This window comes from Perissodus microlepis, chromosome 1, assembly GCF_051167445.1.
Source record: "Perissodus microlepis isolate ML-2025 ecotype Zambia chromosome 1, ASM5116744v1, whole genome shotgun sequence".
In the NCBI taxonomy this organism is placed as follows: domain Eukaryota; kingdom Metazoa; phylum Chordata; class Actinopteri; order Cichliformes; family Cichlidae; genus Perissodus; species Perissodus microlepis.
In genome coordinates this window covers 16,157,749-16,182,106 of record NC_140461.1, presented here as the reverse complement: position 1 = coordinate 16,182,106, position 24,358 = coordinate 16,157,749, and the positions used below count along the sequence as shown (strand labels likewise).

The 24,358-nt window shown below is 41.0% G+C and overlaps 1 long non-coding RNA gene across 1 annotated transcript in view; it reads left to right on the top strand.

Annotated features, from left to right (window-relative positions):
- The first annotated feature begins 13,790 nt into the window (after positions 1-13,790).
- LOC146393621 (uncharacterized) overlaps positions 13,791-24,358 on the top strand; it is an 18,856-nt gene continuing 8,288 nt past the window's right edge. Inside the window, exon 1 of the long non-coding RNA XR_014800539.1 lies at positions 13,791-14,020. This is a non-coding gene — a long non-coding RNA (uncharacterized LOC146393621). The remainder of the gene's footprint in view (positions 14,021-24,358) is intronic.

The window sequence follows — 24,358 nt, the reverse complement described above, 5'->3', positions numbered from 1 at the left end:
TTAATGAAGACCCTGGAAACGCTGCATCTGTGAATAATAACTTGATGATTATTGTGATCAGTTGAAGCCATTTTACAATTAACACTCGTGCTTGGAAAAGAGGCATCACATCAATTAAACAAGAGCCAAAAACTAAATAAATAAAAATGGTCCAGAGATGAAAGAGAGCTGATGCATACAGTATAATGTCAGGATATAAAACGCAGCAACCCTGGAGATGGAGAGAGAGGAGGACAGTCACTAAGAGTGTCTGCTTTTAAGTACCTCAATCATGCACCTGTCACTCCGTTTCCTCACATAGACATCAGTGTTTACCAAAATGAGGGCTGACAGAAGACATCAGTGCTGGTTTGTGTGCAAACAGCTTGTTTGGACAGCCTCGTGGAGCCTGCCTGGTCTAGCACACGGATGCATTTTTCTTAAGATCAAATAATAATCCATTTAAAGTGTTTAGAGTAGGAGAAGCAGATAAGACGAGCATTAAGAACCAATGTTGTATTAGCTTTCTGAGACAGTATTTATATAGCTTATATATGAGATATATAAGCTCTTTCTCTGTCTTTATAGATAGATAGATAGATAGATAGATAGATAGATAGATAGATAGATAGATAGATAGATAGATAGATGACATTGTATATACATGCTAATATGTGCAGCAGCACTGTATTTCAATAGGCAGTGAAATGAAGAGTGAGGCACAGTCATGAATCACACTGAGTATTTGCGCAAGTTAAAATAACCCTGAATTCATTTGCAATGGATCTCCCGTTTCTAAAAGCTCAACAATTGCAGCATCATGCATCCCAAGTCACCCGAGCAAAGTCTGAAAGCAGGTTTCAGGCAAGGCTGGTTCCAATTCAACTGTGATAAATGGGCAGATAAGACAATCAGTGCGCACTGTGACATAGTGCAGCGTCAGACCAGCACTCTGCTCGGGAGTTCAGGTGCAGCCATGGTCCTGCAGCCAAGAAAGGAGGGAAAAGCATAGGCACAAGGAGATGTCTTGTACCTTGTGTGTATAAATACCCAAACTACAGTATTAAAGGTGACTATTAGTTTCATCTTGTTTGTCTATTCTACTGCCAGCTATGTGGTACTAAGGCCTCTAAACGTGAAGATTCACCTTTTTTGGGAATTAAAACAAGTATCTTAAGGACTTGTATCAACTCAAGCAGGAAATCACTGTGTCCTCAAGCCAGCATGGAAAACGAGTCTGCAGTTGAGAAACTTGTACCTGTGTGAAGTGGTGAGTTGGCCAGATACATAAATACCATTTGCTAGTTACTGATAAATGAAAACTGTGTTCTTGGCTGACTAAAGAATGTATGAGACTGTTTGACGTGTTTCTGTTGTCTTGTGCTGGGAAATGTGTACACGTGTACATGATTCACTGTCTCCAAAGGGTGCCAAGTCACAGCAGGGGAATGCCTGCATTGCATTTCCCTCATCCCTAGGATAAAATAATGAATCTAATTGTGTGTTGCTCACTTGTACAAATCATGAGACTATTATGGCTTCTCTTTCCAGCTTATTCTCAGGGTTGGAATGAATGCTGCTCCGCACGCATAGATCCCACCCACCCAGAGCAACACACCTCCATATAACATCCGTGCACACAAACTAGACCCTGAACAAAATACGTCAATGAGATGAATTCCTGGTTGTAAAGATTCTCCCTTTATTGTCTTCATTTCTGTGATCAGCTTTGTGTTGTTGTGGTTTGTACAATGACTGAGGAACCCTCTTGAACCAACTGAAAAGGTTTTTGTAATTGAAAAAAAAGATTTTAGACTGGATAGGTGAATGCAGGAGTAACCCAGGGAGGAAAAAAGATCCCTTTAATGTGTTTTTTATATACATGTTAAGTCATGGGTTTAATGTATTCCCTTTTTCAATAGCTTAAGCAAAATCTGCATTTTAAGCAGGAGGAAAAACACACAGGGAGATTACTTTATATACATATCAAGGAAGTGCAGCAGTTGTCCAAGTATACAGTGTGTTCAGATATCTGTGGATGTTGAAAGCTTGAGCATAGAGAGGTTGACATGGTGAAGTGAATATGGCAATACTGCCACCTAGAGGTGTGTGTGTGGGGGAGAGGAACGAGGTATAAGGACAGGACTGTTAACTCCAAGCTCACTTAGTTACAGTTGATGACAAAGTACTAAGTATAAGAGCAGATTCCATTTTACAGTATAAATCCTGGGTCACCAAAACGAATGCAAAGCCTTTATGTGCCTGCGTGCATTTGTGTGCACCAGCATGTGTTCACCTCTCGTCTGTGACTATCAAAAGAATAGAAAAAGCAATTCTGGCTACATTATGGTTACATCAGATGGGCCATCCACCGAATCCCATCTCCACTGAATCCCATCTGTCCTGCAGAAGTAACCCAGCACATGCTGACCTGCTCTCATTTGCTGTCAGAGAGACTGAGATGCGGGGCAGGACTATAAAGAAAAGACGAGGCAGTGAAAGAGAGAGGGCTCACCTGTGAACCAGAAATGCCCTGTTCAGGTGGGACCTGTTTTGACCTGTTGCCACAGGGACCCTAATGTAAAGGGTGAGGGGGGAGTGGCCATCTGGTGTGCGTTTGTGAGTGTATATGTGTGTGTGCTTTTGTTTATGTGCCAAAAGGCATTAATAGGCCAGTGGATGTCTCAAACAGCTGTTACCATAAACAACATGAAAGCATATTAAACATTTTCAAATGCTGTTGTCTACAATGTGAGAATTTGCTTTCAGTCACACATGACATAACACATACATCAAATTAAGAAATCTCCATTCCAGGGCATTGAGTACATTTGAAATATTCTTTTTGACGTGTGCAACTCAGCTAATGTGGAAACAGAGCAGACAGCAAAAAAAAACTATGTTACTCTATGTAGAGTCCATCTTACAAACTGTTTTAACACAAATATTGTCATCATCCAGTTATGTTGCGCATGTTAATATTTTCTGTTTCAATGGGGAAAGGAGAGGCTATAAAAACTCCTCTATATTCTGCTTGTCTAATAATTGGACGTTAAGTGTTTTTTTCTGGAATTATATACTTTATTTATTGATGTACGCTGTATAATTTCACGATCAGTTCTGACTTGCCATAAAAAATGAAATTGCCTGACAATGACAATAATGTGATCTTCTATCTTTTACAGTCAAAGGTCAGCTGTTTCTACAGTTGTAACAATAACAGTCAAAACAAAATCACACACACTAATCGGAAAAATGACATGCAACGACTCAGACGTGGAATGACCTTTGTTGTTTATAGAAGAGCTGGTTCTCTTACAATCCACGCTCATGCATGTGAACATACGCTAAAGCATTCAGGAGTAAATATGGACACACACTCACCTCTTGAGAGACTGAAAAATCTAATTGGGATTTAAATTGGTTAGAGGCCTGGGGCCTTGTTTGGCTGTGTGGCTCGTGTGTGTCTTATTCGTTGCTCTCTAAGGTCATTTAGAAAGCGCTTGTTTAGGGATGAGTGATTAGCAGAGATGTCCAGGGGCTTCCAACTCATAGGAGGCTTCCTGGAAAGGCGGGATAGACCTGCTACAGTGACATGGCTGAACAGTAAGGGCTCCAGGGCTTTGCCATCCAGTACAGTGGGGATTTTTGCTGCGGTTGTGAATCAGCGTAATGGATACTTATCTGTTTGAGCTGCATGTGTGAAATTACATATCAAAGGTGAGTTGCAGGATTCCTGAAGTGAAGGTATTTCACCCGTTTTATATTATTTCTGTGACCCGAACCCTTAACACCAAGAGACAACATGTTACCACATTTAAATGACAGCACTGAACATATTTATGTGCGCGTAGGGTGGCACATGCACACAAACAGACGAGCATTCAATGTAACAAAGTCCTCTGTTGAACCTGACATCCAATTTAACAAACACCAGTTTAAAGTCCTGTTGACAAGAAGCAGGAAGCGAGAAGAGAAAGAGGATATGACATGAGGAGAAATCGGCTCCTTCTGTTCCTTGTCACTCCAGATTATTGAAGACTTACCCAACATGCACCTGGGGGAATCAGTGTCTGTCCACCCAAGTCTCTCAGTCTCATGTTGCTCTGCTTCTCTCTAACACACAGACACATACACAAAACACACACATACTCTCTATCTGTCCTCCTCCCTCCTTTCCTCCTTATCAAACACGGGCCTACTGTACACCCTTATTTGCATTTTTTCCCTTTGTCTTTAAAAAAAATATATTATTCTATTTTTTTTCCAACCAAGTGTTTCCAAAGGGTTCAACGTGGGCATGTATGTCAGCCTTGGTATCCTTATACATATGTGTACATGTGTGAGCAGATGTTCGCTTGAGGCAGTCTTGCATGCTTGTCCCTGATAGCTCAATAGAAATATGGGACAAACTTGAAATCACAAAAGAACTTTGCGTCAAGACGTATTCGGCATACAAACTGAATAACTAATAGGAGTGAAATCAGTTCATCTCCATCAAATCGCACTGTCCACATTTTTGGCCTGACTATTCATTACAAGACAATTTATTATAATTTGTATTATTTCTACGTGTTCAAGGAGGAGGAAAAATACATCTGTTAATAGCGTGAATCCCTTGATAACGTCCCCGCAGAATAGGCTTCGGCTCTCCATCTGATATTAATAGGTCTTCGAAACACCGCTGTAGTTATTACAGTTATTTATACATTTTACTTCACAAAGCCAGCATACCTCAGTGAGCACCAAATACATTTTGTCAAACTCTTTAATGGTAATTTAATGAACCGTGACCTTTGGATGACAATTAATGCCAGATGTATTTCCACAATATTCATTTATTACTGGCTAATTTTACCTTGCCTGCGTTTTCTCCTGTGCAGATATTCATGCAAGTCTTGTTTAAATGAGCTTTTCATCATTAGTTAGCCTCACTGGGACAAAGACTTGCCTGTCCACTTGCTGGAACTGGATTTGAAAATCTACCTATCAGTCCTTAATGAATATGTTTATAAAACGCAGAAGCTCGTGCATTAGCTGCCCTTTCATCATGAGTGGTTTTGATAAAGATGATAGATCCAAATGGGTGCGTTCATTATTGGGGTACAAACAATTTCGAGCTGGACTTTGAGATGCGTGTCACAGAGCTTCTAAGAGCATCTAATGAACAAATGTCCCCTATTGATCGGGTTATTGACAGGATTGATGCAGAATCCAACAGACTCATGAAGTGCTTTTAATTTAAACCTTATAAGTCTGCAACATTTTTTTGGGATCAAGTGAGATAATAATCACAAGATCTCAGAAATATCTAGTTTCCTCTTGTTCTTTTTTTCTCCTTCTACCCCTTCTCACTATGTTTCCAGTCTATCATACATCCCCCCCTTACTGGGATCAGTGGGGCCATCACGCGCACACCTTTGATGTCTCCCAGAGTTAAGCTGGTTTTGAAGTCAGATTAGTGAATTGTAAACACCCTTTTAGACCTTCAGACTCTCTCCACAGAATGAGGGAGAGAGCGCGAGGGAGAGAAAGTGAAAGAGTTGTGGGATTAACCCATACGCCACAGCTCAAAGGTTAGCCGATCCAAAACCACGCTCCATATTGCCATGTGCACAAACACGAATTGAGGTGTTCAACTCATTTATCATCTGCTTTTCTCCCCCGTCTCACCCTTTTTCATTTCGTTTTATTTTGGTGAAGCTACGGAAAAGGCTGGATTGAAGCAGACAGTAGATTTGTGTGGGAGGAAGAGTGCCCTCTCTGCTCACACACACACACACACTGACGTGCATGCGCACACATATATACACACGTGTACGGAGAGAGGGCAGTGTTTTTCAGAGGAGAAGCCCGTCTGTCTCTTTCACATTCCATTAGTTCCTGGAGCTACATCAGAGGGCAGAGGGAGCACACAGACATTCCTGCAAGACGCAGATGTCAGGATCAAAAGTCAGACTGACTCCTGTACGCAGCAGGGGAGAAAGACAGAGAGGAAGAAAAGAGAGGGAGAGAGCAAAGGAAGAAAAAGAATTTATGCTGGGTACGGCGAGAAAGTGCGGCCGCATCTTTTTGAACATCCTGTGTGCTGAAACCCAGAAAGAATTATTCGCTCCTTCAACAAATTCTCCAATTTTCTGCAAACAAAGGCCCTATCCACTACCACGTGTTTCCATCTACACCTGTAATGCTTTGTGTATTTACTGTTCTCAGGGCTATAGTTGCTATTGTTACTTACTGCTCTCTTGCTGCCAGGCTGATGGGAAACCATGCACCATGCTGCCTACATCTTGTGCCTTGTTTCAGTTATTAAAAGGCACGGGACCAGATGGTGCGTGTGTGCCTGTGTTTTGTGCGTGTGTGTGTGTGTGTGTGTGTGTGTGTCTCCAGGTCTACACTTTGGCTCCAGGCTCTCCCAGAACTGGCACAAGCCCAAGTGGGTCATCCATGCAAAGATTCTCTCTCTCTCGCCTCCTCACCGAGAGCGCATCTGTGTAGGCCTTTACATAGGGAATGCAGGCGTGTGTGTTTGTTTATGTGTGCTTCTTGTGAGGATACATTATGGGTTATAGAAAGGATGTGGGTGCTGGGCAAACAAAACATAATTTCTGTTCTGCATATGTCCACCTCTCCTCCTGGGTCTTTCAGTTTCTCTCTTCTCTCTGTCTGTTTTCCATCTCATTTGTTGTTGTTTTTTTTATCTCTTCCTTTCTCTAATCTCTAGCCAGCAGAGAAACCAGGTGAACATTCAGTCAAGTGATCAAGGGATGTTTTTTTTTCTTTCTTTCCTTCCTTTTTTCCTGCTATTTTCACACGATAACCCTAGTATGAGAAAAAGAAAGAGAGAAAATAAATAACCTCGCCCTCAAGAGACTAAGAGAGGAAGCAAAGCAAGCCAAGGTGGGTAACGGTGAACTGCAGACATATGTGCAGGGACACTGAAGTAAATGGCAGAGGATGGGAGGGTAAAAGGAAGACAGAAGGAGTTAAGAAGAGCCATGGGCCTAGTAGAGCTGTCAAGACGGCCAGGGAGCTGCAAAACTACAGACTGTCAAGAAACATTGTGTCCCTCCAAGATCAACCAGAACTTGTCTCGGCTTACAGTGCAGTTGTGATTTCACAGATACGTCTTTAAGTAGACAAGCACTGTTTTTAATGCGCTCAGAGATTCCACTCCTTTTTTTTTCTCTAACATGTCACTATTACATTAAGCAGACTTGAGATCCAGCATCAGAGGTTAGGATTCAGCTTAGAGCATCGCTGCAGAATCTTCATCTATCATGTTGTGTGCATTTCTGTTACAAAACAAAGATTTTGTCAAGTGGGAGATTTTCTGTATTTGCTTGAAGAAATGCTTTCACTCTGTGTAACCTCAAAAGAAGAAGGAAATTTATGTCTAAATCTGTGCTGAATCTGTTTCCCCTCATGTTCTCACCTTGCATAATAGATTGTATTAACTGCAAATGTATCTTAAATACTTAAGAGATCCCCCACCGTTTCCCTCCATCCTTCTTTTTTCCCCCACCTGTCTCACTGCTATTCTTGCTGCTCACCACCTGCCTTTCAGCTTGCAGCGGCAGAGGGCACTGATTACATTAGTCCTCAGAGAGCTGCCCGGATCAATACAGAGCCACTGTTCAATCCCGTGCAATCACAGCCACTCGCTAATGAGAGAGGGAAAAGTACAGACGGAGAAAAGAAAGAAAAGAAAACTGACGTTCGCTTCTGTTTTCATCAAAGTGGAATTGTATTATAGATTTGTCCTTTGACGACCACACATAGTGGAAACTTCCTTGATCAATACTGCATCAGGGTTTTTCCACATGTAGGTGACTGTAACAAGACCTCATTTTGTTCCATCAGGTTTCTTTCATACGAAGTGCCCGCCCATCTTCCATTCTGCTTCCCCATTGTGTATCACACGCTCTCGTTTTTTGACTCCCTCTTTCTCTCTCTTGCACATCGCTGTTTAATGATGGTAATTTTCCACCCAGGTCCGAGTGTGAGCTGATGTGGTGAGGCTCTTGGCCCCCCGCTGTTCCTGATGAGGCATGATGGGAAATTACCCAGAGCTCTCTGTTGTCAGATTGTAACTCACTGTTTGGTTGTAATAAGCAGGCAAACCCCTGCATGTGTGTTCTCACACACACGTGCGCAGACACCTCTGATTGTGTGCATTAATTACACTGTGTGAGATCACCACAGTGACCACAGCTGTGTGGGCCATGCCTTGCTTTCCAGGTCACTTGGGTCATCGGCTCCCTATAACAGCTACAGCACTGTCACTGCCAGACACAACAGCACATAATGAGACTTCTCCTTGCTGCGCTCGCTGTTCAGATACCAGTGAAACGTTCTTCTCCATCAATCCATCACTTCCTTTCTATCACCTTCCCTACACTGTCATGTCGCTCCCCTTAACATGGTGATGTGAGTGCGTGTGCGCGGCTGCCTGCGGTTTATTGATGGACACGAGGGAGGTACAGGGCTCACTGGGGCACCACCGCTGGGTTAGAGTGGATGGTGGTGGAGAGTGTGGAGTGGGGGGGCTGCCCCTGTCACTGTGGTGTGTCACCTCTGCAGCAGCGCTGTCACCAACAAATGGCGCTTTAGTGGAACCCTGTAAAGAGAGTCCTGCTGAGGTACTGTTTGAATCAGCTTGGGGCCAGTGGGGGACTGCAGGTTCTGTTTGATCAACATCAGCGGATGTTGGGAGGATGTCCACTGTCAGCCTAACTACAGATGACCATCCACAGTCAATAGAGACAGTGGGTATATATTTTTTTTTATCACTGTATATTTTTCAAGATTTAACAGGACACAATATAAAAACAAAGGGAAAATCAGAGGTCAATAATCTCATATGTTATATACTGCATAGTCTTTCTCTGGCATTACAAAAATCCAGCATACATGAAACTGATACAATTTTAATTTCATTTCTGGGCGCAAAATATCTATTACTTTTAATTCAAAGTCAATTTTCAATTGACTTCAACTGAAAATTGACTCAATTCAAAAACTGAGTCAATTCAAAGTCAATTTTCAATTGACAATTTGCAGTGAGTTGGAGTAAGTGTGTTTAATTTTGGAACCATTGTTTTCCAAATGAGTGAACATACATGTCTTACCTCCACACCGAAGGTAAGTGGAGGCTTTAACAGATGGATTTGATAGGAGCTAACATAATTTTGCATGATGTGGATGAAACATACATGAAACACGACAATAAGCATTTGTGACTGGAGGCGAAAATGATTTTGTACATTTTTACTCCCCTAAACCTGTTTATGTTACACTTCATCCCTGCTGGGCACCAATGTTTCCTCACTGGATTTCAGTTTAAATGTAAAACACTTTATTTCCAAAACATATGCACATTTATATACTTCAGATCAATTGCTTTCGATGGCCAGCAAGTTTTAAACAATCAAAACAGCTCAAAGGAGACAAATCAAATCTAAGTTATTAATGGATATGATAAAAGTACTTACAATATGATACGCTGAGGCATACGAAGTCCAGTGATGTTAAACATTCTAACACACTAATTTCTCGAAATATGGAATAACTGGGGTCATAATGTGCTATATTGGCCAATGTGAGCAGAAGTCAGGATGTTCATTATATAATTATAATTATAACCAGTGTGCTGTCATTTTTTATGATAATTTCAAAGATTATTATTGTATATTGTATTTGGTATATTTAAATGACCATAATAGAGTATGGTATGTATTCAGTAAATTGGGATTAAGGATGATGGAATGATCCCCATCAGATTACCCGTTTAGTAGATACCCACATCAGATCTTTAAGATATCTCTGATCGCTATATCATATTGAGGGCATTGTAATTACTTTTCTCCCTGCAGCGCTTGCTGCTGTGCCGAGCACCTCCTTGCACTGCCGAGGAGATACCCTTCTAAGAGAAGCTTTTGCTAATGGATAACAGTCAGCCTTACCACTATCATAGTGCCGCTGGCGGAATGTGGGCAAAATGGCAAGGCCCAACTAAACTGGTGTGACTGAAAACATTCTCAGATAGGGCACAATCCATCCATATACACACATATAATTGCACAGCAACACACACACCCAGAGGCCAGGAGCTGACAGTAAATAAAACCACAGTCCCTCCTTAATTAGCTCTCTGCCTGAGGGTGAAAACACAGAGAGAAAGTGTGTCAGTCTCTCCCTGTGTTGGACGCTAAGCTGCCACTGCATTCCTCTGTCCATGTTTGCTAAGAAAAATGGCATTTCAGCACAATGATTTGGGTACAGATGTAATTGCACAGCCCTTTGTGTACAAAAATATCAAGCGATTGTTTTAAAGTTAGTTGTTCCTTACCTAATTTTTATCAATTCATTTTTAATGGTCTATTTTGGGACAATACAAATAGATAGTTAGACATTTACTCTAATTAATAGCAGTGAATTTGCATTAATAAAGTAAATGGAAATTTAGGTCATGAACGTCACGAGGCATGTGAGTGCAGTGATGCCTCACCCTTTTACTTGTGTCCTCATTATAATTTAAAGATTTGTGCTCTCCTTTCAATAGCTGACCCTAACCCACATATTAAATAGGTGCTGTAAGCATGAAATTATTATTATTGAACTGCATCTTATTTATTTTTCATTATTGCAACAGAATACGGAATATGATGTAAAGCCATGGAAATTTTTTTTTATATAATTTAAATCATCAGTGTAGTAATGGACAATTTTCCTGGTTTGAATGAAAGGCAGTCAGAAACTAGGATAACAGTGCACTACTGACCCCTGCTGGTGAATTGTTCGCTTGAAGAAAAAGGTGAATGGGACAATCCAAAAATACACAACTATTGACTTAAAATGACCTTTTGCTTTTTCACTATTTTCTCCAGCTCCTACCCACACTTGAAAAGGCAGGTACTGAAAAATACATGACACACAGTCCCTGACAAAATCTATCTATCTATCTATCTATCTATCTATCTATCTATCTATCTATCTATCTATCTATCTATCTATCTATCTATCTATCTATCTATCTATCTATCTATCTATCTATCTATCTATCTATCTATCTATCTATTATGCAAGCATACATTTTTCGCACATGCTCTCTCAGCACAAAATAATGTATTTGGCAATTTCTCCTCTACCAAACAGGCTTGTGTGTTACACCTGACTTAACTTCTTTAAGGGCAGCGGATTTACACCTCGTTGGCCATCTGATGTCACTAAGCCAGCGGTCAGAGAGAGGAGGAGAGTGCTTGTAAGTAAGACCACTGGGGGAGAGCAGCTTTAGGAGGTTAAGTAAATCTTGTAGTGGACAAAGGCCAAATCAGATGGGACACAGAGGGGGTTTGTTATGACTCACTTCATCATTCAGCAGCTGGAATAAAGGGATGAGGGGGGATGATACCTGCTTGAGAAGCACGAAACATATGTGCATTAGTATTTATCTCCTCCTCTGCCCACAGTTGAGCGTTGTCTAAATTCTTGCAGGACGAGGCCAGCAAGTGTATGAGATCAGACAAGCACAGGACGCACGTCACTAAGAGCGCATGGCAGTGGCCCTGGAGCCATGGCTAACTATGAGTGCACTATCATTCGCCACTGTAAGGAAAGACCCAATTAAGAACATTAATTATGCTTCTTTGGCACTAACTCTATCACTCTCTTTATAGCCTGGAGAGCATTTAAGTCTAAGGCCTTGGCTGCATGCTCCCTCTCATGCTTTAATCCAATCTAGTAGACGAAGTTTGTCATGTTTGGCAGAACTGGACTTTCTGGGATAAGTTGGGATATCCAGATGGACAGAGTAGGAGAGTTGAGCTCATCCACAGGGTAAGGATGTGTAGTCGCACAGAAAATGCAGTGTGATCTCAAAGACTAATTCTACAAGGTTCTCCTAATGCAGTGTGAAAAACCTGTGAGGGAGGCAGATGCAACATGGTTCACGTCAGCATGCCTCACAGCTCTTTGCTGACACAGAAAATGCTAAACTGATACAAGCCTAACGTCAATTAGAATTTCTAAATACAGTAAAAGTGAATGTGTGCATTAATCCTCTGTGTACACTAATATTAATTATAGGGAGTGAAATGTGCTTCCCTTGTTCAAATCTATATACTGCCTGAAGCATGCTGCCTTAATATATAAAGTGTTTTATTTGTGAGGTTTCTTTTTACTTCAGACTCTCTGCCTTTGCTCACTAATTAGTAACATAATTAGAATTACTGACTGTCATACAAAGATTTCTTTTTTCAGCTACATGGTGATGGTTTTAGAAGGGTTTTTCTCAGCAAGTAACCAATTTCCATTGTGACAAAAAACATTAAAATTTTCATACAAATGTGTCTCTGTAAGAGAGGGAATGACGGTCCAATTAAGGACACAAGGTTGTTTGGTTTAAGATTTGATTAAAACTGCTGCAAAAAAGAAAAAGATTTGCTATGAAGGAGATCTGTTTTGAATATGAAATCCTTCATTAGAGCCTGGACGATAGAGATGATACAGCTCTACACTATGTTAGCTGATTTCATGTCCTTGTTCAGTTAGTGCACTATGAAAAATGAATGATAATTGTGAATAGTGTCAGTCAGTGAGCGTTGCGTGTCTCAACCTGATGTTTAGTCTAATTTAGTTGTGAAAGTGGCTTCAGCATGAGCTCCTATTCTGGCCAGACCTGGACAATGTTTCGTTGATTTTATCCATCCAGTTTGTGTTTTACCCAGGCCTACACATTCATGTCTTAACCTCAAATTTGGACACCAATAGCATTAACCTCCTAAGACCCGAACTCTTCCACGGCATACATTTTTAATTTCTCTTTGATATTTGGGCATATTGGGGCCCGATGAATGTAAAAACAAAGAATTACTTTCTTTGTTTGTTTGGGGTTTTTTTTTTTACTGATTTTTTGTTTCTAAGAAAAATGAGAGCCACATATGAGGATATTCGTTTAAAATTTCGATAGACCAGTAGCAGTATAACGTCCTCGTAAGTGAATATCAGGCCCTTGTAGAGCAAAATGGAGTATTTTGGTCTAAATAACCCAAAATGTGATGTCCACATATGTGGACAACAGGTCCTAGGAGGTTAAAGAATAACAATGTGTCAAGCATTAAAAAAATCAGGATCAATAAGTACAAATGTGCTAGACATTAATGTCATCGTTTGTGCCTTTGGCAAAGTATCCTGATGGTCATGGCAAGGTCACGTCTTTAGGACATACCGTGTTATTGTGCTGTTACAGTTTCAGCAGTAATCAAATATCAACATACACTCGGATATTATAAAGTTTATCCAAAAAGTTTATCCAAAACATGTACATGTTCAAGTTCAAACAGTTCTTCTGCTTGCCTTCAGGGCATGCAGAATTGAAGCATTTTATTTCAGAGGTCTGCACTGAGCATTTCTGATATAACCACTGCTGGACGACATGGTACATGGATTTAAACTGTAACATTATCATAAGGAATGTGGTCCCTTAAACACCGCGGACTGAACAAGTTTGTCTTTTAAGAATGAATGAATCTTCTGCTGCCCCGACCTGTAGCTCCGAACCAAACACAACTCTTGAGATGATCCTGCTCATAAAATATTACCAGATTACCAGACCTCAGTTTTCATGGCCAACAGAACATTAACATGCTTATTGCTCTCGCCGATTATCCTCACTATGTACGGTACATTAGTGAACTGTACGATTGGCCAACCCCCTGCCTGTGCAATCAACAGAGAGCGTGAATGAATGATCAGCCATTAGCAGGTCGGGTGTGAACTGTGAAAATGGGCTCTCACACCAATGACTGCAGGAGGCCTTGATTTGCTTTAGCCTAGCTTAGCAACCTGCTAGCAAGGACCGAGCGGTTGTTAACACTGTGGCAGTGCGTGAGCTAGCGTTAGCCTGCCCAATGTAATGCAGTGGAATACGGACTAGTGTAGCGTGTTGAAGCCCAGTCTAGTGGAGTGCTGTGTGCAAGATCATAGTAAGACTCCTTGCTAGCATATGCTTGTGTTTAATGCAGCGACCTGCTTCTGCATGGTGAGTTTACACATACCCTGCAGTGAAGGTAGTGTGTGTGTGCGTGTGCGTGTAATATCAGTAATCAGTGTACCTCACACAGACAGAGTATAACTAAGCCCGGTGTGGTGAGAGTGGCTGAGACCAGCTCTCTGCCAGCCCAAGTTGACTGTTTCAGCCGCTTTGTGTGTGTTTGTGGTCATGGATACTAAGACTGGAGGCTCCACCTTCAGATGCCGTCTAGGCAGCCAAGGCCCCTCAAGGTCCAGGTAATAGGGAGAAGTGTCTTTGTTTGTGCTGTCTTCTCTTCATGGTGCATTTTATTTATTTATTTTAGAGAGTGGGGGGTCCTTTAATACCCCTGTGAGTTCTCTGTGTGTGTGTGTATGTGTGTGTCCTCCTGCCTGTGCAAATGTTAGTTTAATGCATTTATGACCTTTATGCAGTACACATGAGGAAAGCAAAGAGAGGAACTCGGTTATCAGTGTTACAGGAATGCTGCAGAAAGGGTGCACCGAGCTTTGTGTGTGCCTGTGTTTGTGTGGCTCAAGCAGTGTTGGTCTGCTCTCTGTGGATCGGATGCTATTAGAGTTACCAGCATGAAGGCAGCAACATGTCCAGGGTCAAGAGAAGCTTTCTGATGGACAGGGGAAAAAAAGTGCCAAGTGATCCTCGGTTGTGGTTTGTTGAAGTAAATGTAAAAAAAATAAAACACAAGGAAATAGAGAAGGGATTCACTTGTGAGGAAAGTAAAGAAAAATGGGTATTGTGTGAAATGTGACCCTTTTGTTGTATCTAATTGAAATAGAAAATGCTGGGAAAAGTAAGAAGGAACTTATTAAACCAGATTTTTAAAACTGTTTTATTCTTTTTAAACTGCTAGAGATAAAGGAGACGGTAGTTCAAACAAGCCAGAGCCAATGGCACATTAGTCACAATGAAGAAATCAAGAATCATGTACAATTTTCCACTTTATCTTGTTTGACAGTGTTGAGAGACGGGCGTGAGAGGGGTGAGAAAGCGTGATACTGTATTTCAGCATCATGCTTATTTGGTTTTTCCACCTTCACACCCCAGTCAAATTTCACGGCACAGAACCATAGCTGCATGACGGTTCATCGTAGTCCCTCGAATCAGTGGACCAGAGTGGACCCGAGGCCGCTGACTGAGCACACAGCTCGCTGGTATTAGCTCAGCGCGCTGGCGTCTGCAGTGTGCATGGTTAATTCGGCTGTTGTTGTCGCTTATGTGTGTCCCAGTGGAGCCAGGACGCGTTGGTTCGCAAGCCTGGTTTTAGTTCCACTCACTAGTCTACATGCACACATGGAAACTGATGTGAGATCCCTCTGGGCTCTTCCATCACTTCATGTGTGAAAAACCTGAAACTCTTATCTGATACTGACTACATTAGTTTGGTATTTTGTATTTGATTGATGGCGATGATTGAGGCTCAGAATATATATATATATATATATATATATATGCATATTTTGTTTTGTTTTTTTCTTTGCACGAGCTTCCAGGTTTATTTCTGAGTCAAAAATAATTGGCTCATCTATACTACAGGCTAATACATTTCCCTCTACATGAACATATTTTGAGACATAACTCAACTAATTGTAAATTATGCTTATCATTAAACTTTTAAATGATGTGTTTACATTGTATTTGTTTCAGGTGCAATAATAAAAATATGGATGTGTATTTATGGGGGCTGATGCAAGACAGTAAACATGCATATAACCTTACATTTCAAGGTCGAGCAGCTCTTTCTGTTTTCTATAATGATGACCTCTCTGTTCCCTGTCACTGAACAGCTCAAGGACCTCAGATCCAACTGTCATATTCACATCACAGCACTTACCCAGGCTACCCTGTCCATCACCAAAAACAAACATTTCATTATCATTCTAAATCACTGGCAGATCACTAATTTATCCCTCATGCACTCAGATTTAGGCATATTTTTGAATAATTCAGTGTTATTTGTTCATTCAGTGTTCTTCCTTACATTAACATCTCACTTTCTGCATCCTTACTGGCTCATCTTTGTGATGTGACCAGTGGCTGTGTGATAAGAAGGCTAAATAATGAGTAAGCTTTAAAACAAGTAATGGTTGAGCTTTACTATCAAACTCTCACACTGGGGATTTGTAGATTAGTGTTGCTTTTGATTCCACACCCTCAACCCGTTGATGTGGCGTTGCATAGATGTTGTTGCCCTGATCATCATTCAGGCTTGGAGTCATAATAATGAGCAACAGGATGGGTGCAGCAAGAGACGGCGAGACAAATACTGGGTGCATGTGATGTTAAGTGTAAACTCTCTTAACTGGATTCACCTGATTTGCGCCTGTTCATGCCCCAGTGTGCTCAGGCATGCTAGCTGTTCAGCACCCAGGCTCATTATAAGGCCTAATTCAATTGACCTGGGGATGTAAACACATCTGTACGCAAATATAAGCGGGCCAATTTGGAGTGCCGCGACACTGAGCTGCAGTGATTTGTTGTACCGAGAGGATAATCAGCACAGAGCCTGAAAAGTAATAGTGAGGAGGCAGTAGCAATAAAGTAGTTACTGTCTGCTCAGGGACAAAAAAAAAAGATTGAGGGGTGGGGGCAGTGCAAGCTCAGCTAGTGTCCCATGCTTACTTGGGTGTAATGACCCATCAGTGGTGACATCTTGTTTCATCAACTTCTGCTTCCTTTCACTTGTCTATCTGGGCTGGGTCTCTCCTTATCTGCTGCCCTTCTCCCCTCCTGCCTACTGAAATCTGTCTTCCTCTCTCGTGTTTTCATTTTCTGTTGGCCTGTATCCACTTCTCCTCTCGGCTAGATGTAAAGGGTTACCCTGAACCACATAGTGGAGGACGTACAGTTTCAGAGCATCTTGTATTCTGTGAGAAGGATCAAAGACCCATTGATTTTTTTTTTTGAAATCGCTGCAGGCATACAATCATTTAGTCAGATTTTGCTAAATTAGCGGGTAATAAATTTGATTGTGTAATTGTTATACAGATCAATTTAGAGCAAATAGCAGTATTTAAAAGTGGAACAAGCTTGATTAAGTTATCACACAATTTTGATAATCCAGTAATCGTGCAATTCTTTTAAAGCAAAATAGCAAAAAAAAAAACAAAACCTGTGGAACTGAAATGGATTGTGAGAAAACAAGAAAATGATTGCCATAATGACCAGTAATTAAAGTAATAGCTTATCAATTATTTGAATTCTAATTATTGCATGGTTTTAATTTAGCAAGCTGGCTTGACCTTCGCTACATGTCGTACCCCTGCTGTCTCTCTCCATGTTTTCTGTCTGTATCTAATACACAATATAAATGCACACTTTTTTATTTTTTAAATATCCTGAACAGACAGAAGTAAGATAGGTGAAGTAAGAGGAAGCAGTGTGAATCAAAAACAGTATAACGACATTGTAACTGTCTTTGTCAGATGTGTGTGTGTGTGTGTGTATGCGCGCACATGTACGCTTGTGTGTGTGAATGTGTGTATGGGAAGAGGCACGGGGGCCGAGCTGACGAGGCCTCTCACTGGGATACTGGCAGGCCTTACTTGCCGCAGGCCCAGCTCTCAGCTCCACCTCTGACAGGCTTCATACTTATTGCTCAATGACATTCGATGTTTTCCTTCAGTTTGCTGTAAGATTGATTTCTCAGATATGTTTGAAATATCTCCAGAGCCCTAGAGCGTGGTGACTGGCACAGTGGCACAGAGAAAGAGAGAGAGACAGAGAGGTGGTGCAATCGGGGAGTAGAGGAGAGGGTGGTGTGTTCGAGGCTAAGGATAAGTTGTAAGGAAGAACAACAATGTAGAATTCTCCAGTTTTGCATGAATGGGAGGACGTCTTTATGATCCTTTTAGCTTTTGAACTTTTTGCCGTCTTTGAAAATTTAGCCAACTGAAAATTTACAACACAACAGAGAAGCATGAGCCTGTTCATTCATTCAGTTCAGTTTTATTTTTATAGCTCCAAATCACAGAAACGGTTGCCTCAAGGCAAAGACAGTAAGGTAAAGACAATAATACAGTGAACACCCCAACAATCAGATGAGCCCCTGTGAACAAGCACTTGATGACAGCGAGAAGGAAGGAGGTTTTAACAGGAAGAAACCTCCAGCAGAAACAGGCACAGTCAGGTCTTGGGGGTAAGGGGAGAAAGACAGGACAAAAGACACACTGTAGGAAAGAGATGATTAATAACTAATGATTAAAGTTTGTGTGTAACCAAATAGTGCATTTGTAAATCTCATCTTATGTTCAGATTGTTCAATTCACATTATTAAATGCCTGAAAAAAGAGGGTGGCCCAGTGGTTGAGTGTCTGGAGCGCATACCTCAGTAGCATTCTCTTAGCAGTGAGCTTTCGGTTTCAGTTTTCACCCATTTTTCCTGCCTGTGTGCACTTCCAGTATCAAATGAATGCCTGAACAATCTTCCTCAAAATAATACCAGAAAACAGTAGAAATGGCTTAAAACATGGAGTCCTAGAGCTGTGGTTGAGGCCACGATGTGAAGTTTCCTTGTAACTAATAAAATGTATGTATTGCCTTTAGGGCTGCCACGATTAGTCGACTAGTCACGATTACGTCGACGATAGTCGACGACTAATTTAATAGTCGACGCATCGTTTGAAGCTTTGTAAGATCACAAAAGACGCAGGAATAAGTAGTAGGATTTAAGAGTGTAATAACGGACTGAAACAGAAGATGGCAGCACTACATGTACAAGGATGCCAGCTGCCGTTAAACCCCGAAGAAGAAGAAGTAACTCTGTCCCAGAATTCATAGCGCAGCCCAGCTCAGTTTCCAACAATGGCGGCAGCTAGTTAGTTTTAATGTTACTCTTATTATTCTTTCTGGGTCACAAAATAAACGTTTAACATATTTTCAGGCGAGAATGTAGCTGTGTAAACCTCAAATATCTGCTCAGTTTATCAAGACACCACATATTTTCAAAAGCGCTCCTACGTTTTCAGAGACGTCTGTTACCCACTAGCTCGATAGCTAGCCGGGGCAAGGCTCACTAGAGCCGTGAGAACACCGGACTCCCGGCTTCAAACCCACCTCCGTCTTTCGCTACTCAGGTTAAACATATATAAGTCACTTAGATAACTTAAAAATGTTATTGTTTGGCTTTTTTTTAGTATTTTATTTCTTCCTGAGTAAATCGGTTTGGCTGAGATCAAAGTTATAGTTTTTACACAGCTGAATACACGTCAGGCAGACAGCTGATTATCAGAAGTGTGAGATGCTCGAGAATTTACTCCGGTGTCCTGTTATATTTTAGATAGCAAGGAGTTTATTAAACTTCACCGAAACAATCTGCAAATTTCATTAAAATTTAATAAACTATCATCTTGTCTTTATTTTTAGTTAGCACCTTAAACACTTAAAGCTGTAAGCTAATGATAGTTATATAAGAGCAGATGCTGCTGGTGCAATAAGCTGTAGTTTTACGTCCAATGGATGATGATCTGATTAGTCGACTAATCGCAAAATTAATCGGTGACTAGTCGACTATCAAAATAATCGTTTGTGGCAGCCCTAATTGCCTTTCATGAAATGAGTGTTTCCATAAAGTTACATGACTGTGGAAAAGGGTGATACTGCAGAAAAATCACAAAAAAAAAAAAACCCATCGCTCTGTAGAGTTTAAAAGTCCTTTGTCTTGCCAAAGTCCAAAAGTTAAATATTTTCAGTGACATAAAACGCACAATAATAGTGGGTTCCTGAATGAATGTGAAGTTGGAATTTCCGAGTTCGAGTTTGGAATATGAATCTTGAACACCTCCTCAACTTGCATTTCCTACTCGGAAAGTTGGAACAGCCCCAGCAACCACGAGTTAACAATCCAAGATGGCGGCAGCAAACATAAACAGTAATGAAGCTGTAAAACTTAGAATCTGTGCTGCTGCTGCTGTGTATTTGTGACTCGCTAAATAAGCCGTACACCTTACTGCAACAAATTCCAAGTTCCGAGGTATTTTGAATCTCTCCATGGAACCTGATACCTGACAGGCAATTAGTCCAAGATCTGGAGAGGCCTGACGGTCCCTTTAGCTTGACCCCTGTTGTGGCATCGTACCTCTCTCTCTTCCAAGGTGTTTATCCTGTTTGCAGAGGGGCCTGTAATGAAATTTTCCCCCTTGTGAAAATGCATCCTCTGTGCATATTGCATTATGTCACATCTCATCAGTGAGCATTTGATCGCATTTACTGCTTTGTTTTCTCTGGAAGAAGGTGGGGGGTTGGGGTGGGGGGGGGCACAGATCAACTGTTTTAAACTCTTTAATGCAATTTAACAATGCCACATATTCTTTTCACGTTTCATTGGGGTCCTTTACGTGTGAAATTACAGAGCCTTGCCTAGCCTGACTGACACAGCGCAGCAGAGGCAGGGTCACACCGAAGCGCCAGATGTGGGAGGGAGAGCGAAATTAATTGCTACACATTGTTCAGTGGGTGTATGTGCACCTTTAGTGAATTAACCGCTCTCTGGGTGTGACTGTTTGAATAAGGGGAATTGGGTACGAGGCCCCTCGCTCACAGCTGAAGCCAACGCTAGGCGCTGCATCCAGTTTGCTTATCTGCCCCCTAAATTCACATGCTTAACTTGTCGTTTGTTAGTGCGTAAAGTAGGAAAATATTTCTATGAACAACTCGTTGCTTAGTTGTTGTTCTCAATTTCTTTGTGTTGCTCTAGCAGTTCATATCTAAAGTACATGTATGTCAAATGAATACTTTAAATCTGTTTTAACATCTTTTTAAAGACAAGGAAAATGGCATTTAAATGCAATTTGAATATTCTAGATACTCTGAATCTCTAAGAAAGAGCCACTTAATTTGCGTGACATATTCAGACAGACAGTTTTAATTGTGATGACCTGAAAGCTGTGCATTAGGTAAAATGGCAAACCAATTAGAGAGAGTGTCAGCATGGGCCCAATAATGTGAATCTTAATGTTGTCTCTACTGACTTGCATTGCTATTAGGTTAGACAATGAGATTGAGAGCACAGATAATGCACATTAATGACAGTTGGATGGCAGACATGAGGAGCATATGGTGCTCTCCTATGGCCATTTACAAAGTTCATACCATGCTTTCACCCATCTGGAGTATGGCAAGAAAGTCAAGTTTATATTTAAGATTTTGTGGTTTCTATAATTCAAAGAATAAAGCTTGAAATATATTTGATCTTGATTTATTTTGCTGCATTGATACCCGATTTTGTGGCAGCCATAAGATCTACAGAAAGGCAGTGCATCATCATGTTCCTCTGAGGTCTGCAATTACCATCTACACAGCAGATACAAGCCCTAACCCACGCTGCCAGCTTCATCCCTATCAAAGGAACTAACAGTGCCCACTGTAATCACGGGCCTGGCATAGTCTCCGGCATGGAGAGTTTCTCGTGGACCATCCCTGCAGAATAGAGTTCCTCTTCCCTCCACCTGGACCCCCCCCCTTCAACCCCCTGTCTCTCTATTTTTCTGGGCAATAGGAGGGTGGAAGGTTTGGGGATTTGATGGAGAGATGGTGGGTGAGGGAGGGATTGGGGAGGTAGTGGAGGTGGCGGGGGCACTCTGCTTCCCCTGGGGCTGCCTGCTGGAGCGAGGTGACCCAGCTTGTCGCTCGGTGACCTGTGAGAGGGACATTATGAAGTGTGAGTGGCTGTCACCCTAACCGCTTGTGACAGCACGGCTCCCGGCACAGCTGTGCCAGCCAGAGACCCAGGGCCCATGGAGAAAGGGGGCGGGAGAGAGGACGCTTTGGAAAAGGTGCGGACTTGGGGCGGGGTGTTCAGAGGGTGTCTGTGGTGGGGCAGGAGGTTGGGAGTAGAAGGAGAAAGAAGGTGAGGGCATCAAGGCTCCGTCTCTCATACTGGTGTAATGACTTCATCCCACTGATTCCGCTACTTAACGGATAGCCCTGCAGCTCTTTCATGTCAAAGCCAGTAGATTTGGGCTTTGAGCTACACTACATTATAGCATAGTGACGAAAGTCATAAGACCAGATGTTGTCCTTTAAGCGACCAGGGTTACATTTGTTCTAAGCCTAACTCTCAAAAACAAGGCGTTCTTTATTAGCGTTCCTATTATTTTCGCAGTTTACACAAAGAGCTTTCATTTTATTGTCTCTATTGTCATTTTCAGTGAATGATTTACTCAGCAAATGTTTTGCCCCATCGACTTCCCTCAGGATGGCACAGAAAGCAAACAAGAGAAAATGTTTTTTTTTTTTTTTTTTATTGTTGTTGTTCTGGCGCTTTCGTCTAAGCTGCTCTTCTTAATGATAGGTTGCAGGACCTTGAAAGGGTTTGTTCAGTGTAGTCCACTGCAAATCTTGAGTAGAAAGGTCAGAGACCTTTGACATGCCTGTGCTGTTATTTACCATCCAGTTAAACTCATTAGTTTGTGACTTGACTCGGGGGAACAAAGGTGTTGCCACCCAAGTCCCAGTCAGGATCATTAAGCTTTACTTCTTTTGATGGAGTAATTGGGCACGTTGAAAGATGAAGCAATGGAATTATACATAAGTTTGATTTCTAAGGTAATGCTTAATATATTCTCAGCACATTTTTTTTGCAATACATCACAGGTGAGTACAGTTCACAAGTAAACAAAGAGTATTTCACACTATAAAATGCAGATAGTATGTATGCGCAGCTTTGAAAGTATTCTGCAAAGGATGGATGTTCTAATAATCGCCCAGCTTTTCCATTAATCACCTTTTAACACCCATGATATCACAGCCCTAATCAAAATTATCTTTAAAAAACTGATGTGATTTGTGTATTGCATTGTGATAGCTTACATTGTTTATATGGCTGACTTCACAAAATCTTGTGAGGCTGTACAAGATAAACTGTGCGGGCCTCTAGGCAAACACTGTGAATAAATGTTGGTGGTCAGAGTCAGGCAGATGACAGTGACTTTAAAAGATGTCTTGCACTGGCGGAATTCTGACTGATTGAAAGAAAAAATTGAAAATGTACTCCTCTTCATTTCAGACCTATGCAGTTTTAAAACATGACTTTGGTTGTTTGACAAGAGTTCAGTAGATTATTGACAGGAAGATAAAAATTTAGGGGAATCAACTGTTAAAAGGGGTTTCACCTTCTGCCTCCCAGGAATATTATCTCATGCCATATGGAAAAGTCCCAAAGCCTAGTGTCAGTGTCTGACAGTTGTAGACAGCAATAACCCTACTTCCTTGTGGCTGAGCACGCAATGTGATTTCCCTCAGCAGGTCTCTAATTTCCCTAATCACTGTACAATGCAAATAGTCTCATTTACACATGGATGAGCAAACCAAGAAACACAGAGCCTCATTGATCTTAAGGCGTTCACAGGAACCAAATGAACTCGTATGTCTTATTTTCTTTTCTTGTGTATATCTTGAACGTGCCAGAATAGAATAGACACATACTTTTTGTTTATAGCTACAATTTGGATATCTTTGCCAACCTTAGTTTATGTCATCTGTTACCGAGAAGACTCATTTGTCACACCTCGCTGCAGGCTGCAAACAAAAAAGATGATATGAAATTGTGCTAATTGAGTAATAGTGCTGGGAAAGAGTCATTATCTCACAGAAACACAGCATCTAGATTAAAATATCCCAAGTGAAGCTCACTTAACCAGTCAGCCTAGTTGACTACAGTGGCTAAAGTTAAAAAAATAAAAAGAATAAAGATTTTGGTAAAAAAAAAAGTTTATCACTTTTTGTTTTTTCTAAAGAACAAAGAGCCTATAAAGAAAGCCATACAAGGCAATACAGCCATGAGATATGATTGTGAAATATCTTGGCAAGTTTTATATAATTTTTTTCTTCACCTTGTAGAATAAATTGTAACCTTAGTAAATTCAAGCAAATACTATACATCTCTCGGGCAGCTGGTCCAAAGTGAATGTATGCACTATTGTGTTGAGAAAAACCTTGTTAATTCATAGTTAATTTTATTTTAGTTGTGTACTATTACCAAACAATGAAATAGTAGTTAACATTTATTAATTGGTTATTAATTGATTTGTAAAAAATGTCTGTTTGAAAAGTTGACACTAATATTTATAGATGTTTCGAAATGGTAATTAAGTGTGGTATAATTTGATAAAATAAAACTAATTTGATAAAAAAAAAATCACATAATCAAGTTTTTACAAGAATTTACAAATTATATTGTAAATTCATTTGACTGTTCTGCCATAATAACCTGGACACCCCAACAAAATGACTGCAGAACCACAGACTGTAATACAATGCCAAGTCCCCTATGCAAATATCAAATGCATCTAAATGATATGTCATTAAAAGAACCAGAAAGGTTACCAACTG